This window comes from Varroa jacobsoni, unplaced genomic scaffold (genome assembly GCF_002532875.2).
Source record: "Varroa jacobsoni isolate VJ856 unplaced genomic scaffold, vjacob_1.0 scaffold_1142, whole genome shotgun sequence".
Lineage (NCBI taxonomy): Eukaryota > Metazoa > Arthropoda > Arachnida > Mesostigmata > Varroidae > Varroa > Varroa jacobsoni.
The window spans coordinates 188,898-198,501 of NW_019214044.1; the positions used below are offsets into that span (position 1 = coordinate 188,898).

The window sequence follows — 9,604 nt, forward strand, 5'->3', positions numbered from 1 at the left end:
CTTGAGAAGTTGCTCTTACATCAGTTAGGACAGACGATTGCCCGCTGTTCGGAACGGTATTGCCGAGCTCAACAGTCATTGACCGCTTGCGTGTAAGGATTATTAAAAGTAGGACGACTCAATAAAATGGCAAATACGAAAATCAACGACAAGTAAATGACCTTTAATAAACAAACTGCGGTCATGTTTCATGTCATTGGGTATTCTAGAAAAATTTACATAAAAACAAAAATGACTGTTTTCATTTCTATTTATTGTATCCCACTTGCACGCATATTCATCTAAACCAATAAAAAAAAGATCCACCTTTCGTTTGAGGATAGCTGGTATGGTAGGACGCCTGTTTGTATTGCTGCCGACAAGATTGGCCAGGTATTCCTTCTCGTCTTCGGTGAGAGCTAGAGCAGAACGTGAAAAAGTTCATCATAGTCCACCGGAATAGGAACAGTTTTTTTTGGTTTATTTTGGCACAATTGATCGACATCGTTGAGCATCTGCTAGTTACAGGGGGCGTTTTTGCCTAAGCAAAGGCCACCATAACTGTTTACTTACTAGGTTTAGTTTGTCGGAGATGTGGTTGTTGTTTTCTAGGCCGTGACGTGTGAACATCTTCCGCACCCAGAAAGGTTAAACGCGGGTCCCCAATTGCCTGCACACAAGATTCGCGCAATCCGTCATTCGTTTCCATAGAATAGGAAAATTAATATGAACTTGTGCAATAATCGCACCTTCTACGCGTCGATTCAATAGGCTGATCTTCTCTATTCTTCAATGCGATGCGGCTGACTGAGGTTTCAGTGAAAGCTTTCTACTGCTGCTGGTCGAAGAAATGAATCTGAATGCATATAAATTCTATAATGCATTCATTAATGAACGCTTACCGATTCTATCGATAATTGTTTGCAGGAGCTGAAATATGGGCCAAATGACAGTCTTCCTATTTGTCATACACCAAGAAGAGCGTAAGTGAATGAAGAAATAACGGCTGATGGTTGTGATTGTTTACGAGGACAGTTGCAACTAGTAAATTTACACTGTTGTTCTCTATTTACCTTGAATACGTCAGAGTCCTCCGTAAGTAATTCGCATTTACGCATAATGCAAATTTCGCCATCCAAGGAGGACAATAAGGATGACGAACAACCTCCATTCGGATCTGATGATGCCCTAATGCGGTTTGCCCTGTTCTGGCAAGGAACACATTGTTCACAATCTGTAAGACGCACCGTCACAATTAGATCATCAGTATCAACCAGCTGATCTGAAATTTATAGATTCGCTTTTTGCTGAAATCAAAAAAAAATCTGAACAATGAAAGAGCAAACAACAACAAGAACATTTATTTGTTGTAATTCAACATACTGATCAGGAATTGAATCGCTCTGCTCTTCGTGAAACTGTCCATCTATAGTCGACATATATGGTGTTTCGCTCATGTGACACTACGCGAAACGCTTACTGAATCTGTCCCTCGAAGTCGCCAAAACGGCTTCAATCGCTTTGGTTACGTACCATGCTGCCGTGTACATCCGCCGCATCTGGCGCATCCTCCAAGCGCCAACGCTTCGCGACGTCTTTCACGTTCTGCCAAATCTGCCTTCGAAGGCCGACCCCGCTTTCTAGGCGGTTCTGTTAGTAGAGCACAAGTGATAATAGGGAGCAGAGCCATACAAATTGCGATGTAGTATTTATATCTAAAGTGTAAAGCATTTCCGAGCTACTCAATTAAAACGAAATAAAAATTGTTGCTGAAGTTAATCGTTATTAACTGACCTCCATCAAGCCTTCGTTTAGGTGGTGCCATGTCCAGTTAGCTGCTTCTGAAATAGTTATAGTTTATGCGATAAATTGAAATATAAAAAGTCACATAAAATTCATTCAGCTGTGCCTGTGATGATAATATGCACTGGTAGTTATTATGAATTAAAACGCATCTGGCGTGTGTATAAAGAAAATATATCGCGTCACAGGCGCAACTCGTATAATAGTTCTGAAATGGCTTCAGGAAAAGCAACAAATAATGAAACATCGATTGTTGAACATTGCCTGATAGAGAAATTAGTTTCTAAAACAACCCGCTCGTACGTTTAGGTTTTCGGCCTTCGTTCCGGTCGAAAGCGTCCATTTTAGATAGACGTAGAGTTCCTCTTTGATACCTAATCATAGAGACCCTGTTCGTCCAATGTGATGAACTGCTGTGTGACGACAGCGTTGCCGAGAAGCACGTTCTTGTTCGTCGTTGTACGTTGCTGACTTGAGCTTTTTTTTTTTCTCGGAAACAGTCCCAATAATAATAGCTGTTCTGTACTGACTTCTATTAGCCGATTCTTGAGAACTAAGGTAATCAGTGTTAGGCTACGATGTAAGTACGTTCAGATTTTACTTGGAAGGGGTCTTATAATACTGGTCTTCGCAGTAATATACTCGACTAACGAAGTCTCTGAATCTTTGCTTTTCGCAACGGGTTCTGTTTTGCTAAAAAAAAAAAAAACAATTTTTGCCGATTTTAACGCAGACATTATGGTGTTGGCTTCTTTGAAAGCGGTTTCACGGCGCAACTTGTTATTGCACTTCTGACATGTCGTCCCAGAGAGCTCAAACGTTTAAGTGTGTTTCTGTTCAGGGATCGATTTCGATCGTTCGACAGGTCAAATATCCACACCTTTCTATCACGCTGCTGGTATCTGAAATGACATCAAACTTTGTCTATTGTAAGCTAATCGGTGTGAATGAAATCTGCAAAAACACTACTTTCTATACACGATGCTCTCCCTTGCAATCTCTAACGGCCTACAGTGGCAAGCGTATTCCGCACCCATCGACACAAATACTCTGAGCCCGCAACCCGACTTCGCCATGTTGTGGCAGCACCACCACATCTGCTAACCAACAATCAATGAGTTTACATTTTGTCACACTTCCGCACGAACATGCCAAGTTTACAGCACGCCGTGATGTCAACAGGCTAATTAGTACAACGAAAATGGCCAACGACACCTATCTGACGGACTAATTGTGTCGCAACACCTATCGTCTTGTACTTGCCAGCTCGAAAGGCATGTTGTACTTCACTTGTCGTGGCGAGGATCTTGAGGGATGACTTCAGATAGATCGAGCGGGCTGTCAAAGGGAAAGACTCGGCAATCCGGTCCTCATCAGTCCAACAAGTTGGATGTGAAGTAGGCCTGATTTACATTCATCTTGAGTCAAGGCCGTATTCAAGATTTGCTTGGCCTTCCGGTTCATAGAACCGCTTGGCCCCAAAAAACTACTGAGCCAGTACGTAGCAAACTAATCGATTTAATTTCTAATTGTTCGTTGTGTCACTTGCAAGCCCTGAAAAAGCATTGCTTTACTCCACAATTAGCATTGCTAGAGAAGTTCACAAAAAAATGGTAAAGCCTACATTGATCTACACACATAGGATTCAGCTGATGACTGGCATCAAATTCTATCCTGCTATTCAAATTCATCCGCCGACACCTTCTTCACAAGTCGTGTTAAAGTTATCTGTGAATAACACTCATCTAGAAGTCCTCGGCTAACGCCGCAAGACTATCCATCCTACAAATCAACAAGGATTACACAGGTCACAAAAATTTCACAAATTGATGGTGTACATACGGTCGAAAGCAGTGGTCCCAGCGGGGGTCCGTTACCCGTTTCGGGATCAGCTATTGGTGTTTGCAGATACTCAAGATCACGAACATATCACAACAGAGGGTCAAATTGCGTAGGATAGAGCAATACCAGCGCGTTGAAGCCGTTGTGTCTTAGTTCTCATACCCAAGGGGACAGATTTCTTGTGGACCCCTACCCCGGTATCTCCGTGAGTTCAAGTTCGGGTTGAGCTCACACCAATGACGGAATAGGTGTGACTATCGAAATAAATTATTTCTCAAAAATTCAGATTACCGAGAGGCTTGATTACAAGCTGCCTAGAGGGCACTAACGTTGCGATTGTGCTGCCCTCTAAAGGTTGGACTTTAGCAATTGGATTTAAAATAGTTATAATCATATTTTTTTTTTAATTTCCTTTTTGATTTAACGAAACTGCTAAATGCAGCATACCTCGTTACACAGCGGTTCAAAATTCAATGAGCAAAAACATTCTAATAATTAACTAGTTGTAAATTCAACAAATTCTAAAAATGGTACTCAGAGAATGTTCCATTTGTCGTCTGCGAATCCGATCCCGGGCATCTAGCGGGAATTTTCCTTTGGGTAAAGTATTGGCAGATCCGTAGTAGAAATTAATAATTTATCCTAATACGAGCCGCGAGCGATGCATCACACGCGGATGCGAAGCTGAGGATTGGCTGCGTTGCGCACCGGCGATGTTCCTGGCTACCAGTTTTGCTCGTCCTCGATTCAGATATGGTAGTTCCGAAAAGCAAGGCGCAGGTTGTCTCGTGGCGAAATTTAGTTCCATGAGGAGACGCGGATTCAGGTTTGAAATAGTTACTTGTAGTCATAACAACAAGGCTGGCATTAGCGAGGCTTGTCATGGAAAGGCCAGTTGATACCCAGCTAAGGAAAACTGTTTCAGACTTTAAATGCTATGTATTACGAATTCATGTAGATTCAACTATCATGATACTTCAGCTAGTTTATTCTTTTTATCAAGTTTTTTTTTTTTTTTTTCTGAGCTGGTAGCGGCGTGCTATTGTTGGTGGTTTTGACTTGCCCGAAGATCGTAACAGTTACCTGTCGTTAATAGCTCATGATCCTTACATGATTTGTGCAAGCAAGAGTTTGTCAGTAGAGTAGTTAGGGCATGAAAGGATAAGCAATTAGAAACAGATCGGGTTTATCAGATTAGATATATCTGAACAAATTTAATTTTCTGTACATGAATTTTGATTGTAGCCATCAACCAGTCAGTGTTTATCTTCAATCAAGCGTCTATTCAAGTGTCCTGCGTTCACCTGTTGATTAATCCTTTACCATTAAAGTACACTATGTATCTACACATTCATGAACATGTCTAGTGTGGGATTTCGATTTCAAACAATAAGGTCGGGAACAGCACCCATTCGTTGAAGTAGACCGGGTGAACATTTAAGGCGGATATACCGCTGCTTACGGATTAAGGGTAGGCGGTCGTCGTTAGTGACGCTTGGAAGTTAATTAGGTCCATCGATTTTTGCGAGTATTTACAACTGATTCTTTTTACAGTTGATATTTGAGAAATTTCATATCCATGTCGTCTTTTTGATTTTTTTTTATTTTTCTTAGCTTAGTAGATCGAATTCTATGTGCTAGAGTTGGTCGACGAACGATTCATAATATTGAATATAAAACGTATTTGCAAGCACACTCTTTTTTAAAATGTCAGATGTGGGTTGCACTTTACAAGCGGCACAAAACTCTCCCGTTCCGGAGAATGTAGCCGTCAGTGACAATTAAAGAGCTGTGAAGTCCAGAGGTTTTCATGGTTGGGGTGTTAGCTCTTGTCAATCCATATTCATCGACTCGGTATTACTTTTCCAGTGAAATGTAATAGTATAGGAGTTAATTGCTCCAAGAAACTTCGAAGCACACGTTCGAAACTATGGAATATCAGTATTTTTTTAATTGTTGCAAAATTGTTGTTGTTTGTATGTTTTGAAAATAGTTGTTTACCTATGGCACTGTCTTTAGTTCGTCCGTGAGCAATAGTTTACGATGAAGATGCTTGTTTTTATCGTGCACGTCGCATACTCTTACGGAGCTTGTATTTAAAAAATGTGTGTGTAAGCACTGATACTATCTTATTAAGATCGAGATACCATCAAGAAGAAAAAAGTAAAACCACGGATCTTTCTACTTCGAAATCTGTAGAGATACCAACAGGCATGTAGCCTAAGTTGAGGGCATACGAGCACAGTTAGAATTAAGGTTTGTTACTTAATCACGATCTAAATAGTCAACAATCAATCATTAAATTTGCACTACTGTTCGTCCACACTGACAGTTTCTTCTGACCTCTATCGAAGAAATAAGGTTGAATATTAACGGAAGCCGCCTTGGCGACAGCGCCGAATTGGCAAGTGCTGATGGTTTGAGCCATTGTTACCCTCAAATAAGACCTTTCACCATCGTCCGGGAACTAACTGTAACACGCTTCAGTTGATACCATTGACCCTTTAAATGAAGTGACCAAATATAACGCACGCAAGGTTTTGATGTGCATCACGTGTTTCCTAGTGTACGAGCAAGAAGGGTTGGATTTTACTTGCATGCCACCGACATCTGAATAGATTTTGAAACATCGCTGACTCGCACTCATTCTGAAGTCACGGACTAGCTTTTGTCGTACGATGCTAGTTTCCCATATTCAACAGTTGTCACCTCTCGGGCGCAAATCGGGTATATGTACTTTTCATATTATGATACAGTGCTTATCATGGTATGTAGGGTTTCGACCTCGGATTCGAACTTACCGTACAACGAACAGGCTGTGAGAGTTTCCGGACGATATTGTGGGTGAATAAATCCTGTGTACCGAACCTACAACGGATGTCTCGTTTTATTGCGTTGTCCTGACCAAAAAAAAATCAATTGAAAAGCGATTTAAATGTTATAATCCCAACCATCAAATGAAACGAAATCAGATATGGCCATAAAATAGGCCTCTAGTACTATCGGAGCTCGATCAAGTAGACTTAGATGAACAAAGTGGAATGGTATTAGACTATGCCAGTTGCACAGCGCAGGGCCAAATATCTTAAACGGGCTTTGTCTAATGAAAACTAAATTACACTGGTAGTATTCGATAAGGACATTGAAAAAAATGTTTCACACTGCCTACAAACGATATGCTTGTGAAAACGGCATATGGTATTCAGGACAGCGGTGGTGTAACACCCCGACATAGCCGGATAGTGTGGGATGTAAGCCGGCGTGTCCTTTCGCACCACCTAGCACGCCTATTGCCGGCATTGGATAATTGGCTGGTGGTACTTATGTCAGCTTAACTGATTAGGGTGTTGCCATATGTTTTGCGTACTTCCGTACGTGACGCGTCAAACTGAGAAGAGGAACGGATGTCACTGAGACCATATAACATGTGACTAGCAAAAACAAATACACAGCACTAAAACGTTTCGTGTTCCACAGAATGCATACGAGAGAAAATTTCACGCTGTTATCACGTAAACGATGCGAGAGGATCGTGTAGCTATTTACGAACGAGTTCGTCTTGAATAAAAATCTCCGAAGCACATTAAAAGACCATGGGCTAGCTGTGGTGGAAATTATGCTTTGCCATTGATTTAGAGGCTGGCCCCGAAGGAAGAAACCTTGGTGCACGTTCGAATGAGACGAAGCCCGTTGCCATGAGGCAAACGAGGCTGAGAAGCGGGAACAAGCCTGTGTCCCGGAAGAACGTTCTTTTTACGTTCTTGGAAAAACGTCCAGCATGCTTCCAGAAGTACCGACGAACAAGCATCCGAACACAGCATTGTGCCAAAGATCAAATATCTATCAAAAATTATGTGGTCTATTATTTATGGTAAATGCCCTGGGATTTCGCACAGGGAATATTAAGAGTAGCAGGAATATGATAAGGTTACCCAGAGTAAGATGCTACTTATGATTTTCTGACGACGACTAGGTCTTTATGTACGATGAGGCGCCATGTTACAGAATTCGCAGTATCTCTAGACTACCTGCTGCCGATAACGTTCAGCAGTTGCCATGGATCGCTAATTCAATGAAGCCCAATCCCATCAAGAACGTTTGACGTGTTGCGAAATCACGGGTTGGGTTTCGTGTGTGGCATTCATAACCAAGACAATGAGGAACTGCATCAGAAGCACGTATCAAAGAATAGCGGCAGTTATCACTGGAAAAGGCAGTGTCACAAAATACGTATGCTCGCAACCGTATCACACAGCCTGTCAGCAGTTTAAAAATATTCGCTGGTTTTTCAATCTAAGGCGGAATTAACATTGGCCTGCAGTTGAGTTGAGCCTATTTGACTTAGCATCAACTCGGTTGAATTGATTGAAACGGTTACATTAAATCTCCGACTTGAACACAATCGCATGACTAAATTACCAATATTAAGGAGGCTTTATATTAATAATAACAACTAACGAAAACCGTTCTTCAATTGTAACGATTAGCTAAAAATGGAAAAAATGCCTAGAGACTGTGCCGGACCCGCTATGAAGACCGCAGTGATGATTATCCATGTTGGAAAAGGACGCTTTTTCGAGCTAAAAGGCACCGTTCGAGAGCCTTAATTGGCTGGTCGCAAACGGATGCCGAGAACTTCTTCCTTATTAACGAAGTTTGAAAACAGACGCGGAGCGAAGCCTCTACATACCGTTCTAGTGTGCCCCTATCTGTACTATTGAATTCGATGCACGTGTGCTCTTTAAATTTAATTGGCGTAATCCGGCACAGTCGAATTCAACCTTCTTCTCAATGTAACTCTCTTCTAGAACACATAGTAATTATTCTCTGTCGGGCTAATTATCCAGAGGCTGGTATAATTTACAGGTTTGAATGGGGCACAACTAAACGTCATCAACTTTCGAGCTTTTCCTCGCCTTCGTTCCTTGTGTTTGGCAAGCAAGCATCGGGAACGAAACAGCATTATAACTCGTCCGTAATGATGGACGCCTGCCCGTTGAAATTTCGAAATCTAGATATCTTAGAACGGTGATCGAACGGCACCTGTGGTTTCATTCGTCAGACAAATCATGCATAACACGTGAAGCGGTCGTGTCACAATCATGCAGCTAAATTACGTTTGTGTTGAGTGCGTAAATTAGTAAAATTTATATTGTAATTAATAACGTCGAAAGAATTTGTAAATAAGTACGATTTGTCGTATGTTCTATCTATATCGGTTGTCAGGATTTGTTATAAAATACATAATCTATGGAAAGACATTCAGCGTTCGTTGGCGTTCGTTTTTAAAAAAAAAAATCTTAAATAGTTGTTTTATTAAAGTCATGGTGGCAATGATACAATCTAGAAAATTCAATGATTCCTCATGATAGATTTGAAATTGCGTCCATACGAGGTGTACCACGAACAAACTATCTGTAATTATTATATCATAGTTAGTAGAACGTTTCGAGCAGACTGAACAAAAACGTACTATTACACTAATATTAATATAGAACGTCAATGCGGATTTAGTATTTGAGGAATAAGTAAACAGAGGCAGCGCGCGGCCACTAACAGGATTCAAAAGTTAATTTCCTTTTCATGTTGGTTTGTTCCCTTACCGTTATCGTGGTTTTTTTTTCCTATTTTGTCTGATAAAGACGGTTTCTCTGATCGGTACGAGAAACTGCAGAAACTGTTGCTTAGATTGAAAAAAATTGGTACCTTAACGTTGGTGAGGGAGGTCAGATTTAGCTATACGTAGCCATGAAAAAGCCGGAGGCAAAGAGTCGGTACTTTTTTTTTCTCGAAACAAACATCTCTCAGTAAATAAAAATTGTCATTTGTGAAACATTGGTTAGAACAATTCGTCGTTAATCGCTTCAAAAATAAAGGTCTACGCAATAATTTTGCTCGTTTTTTTTTTTTTTTTTGTCTAATTTGCTTTACTAAGTCCAATACGGCAACCAACAACGCCGACCAAAACGATGAAAAATTT

General features: G+C 40.9%; 1 long non-coding RNA gene across 1 annotated transcript; it reads left to right on the forward strand.

Annotated features, from left to right (window-relative positions):
• Nucleotides 1-4,080: 4,080 nt before the first annotated feature.
• LOC111267034 (uncharacterized) lies at nucleotides 4,081-9,499 on the forward strand. Its single transcript, XR_002684379.2, has 2 exons — nucleotides 4,081-4,450; nucleotides 8,491-9,499. It is a non-coding gene; the product is annotated as an uncharacterized LOC111267034 (long non-coding RNA).
• Nucleotides 9,500-9,604: the final 105 nt, after the last annotated feature.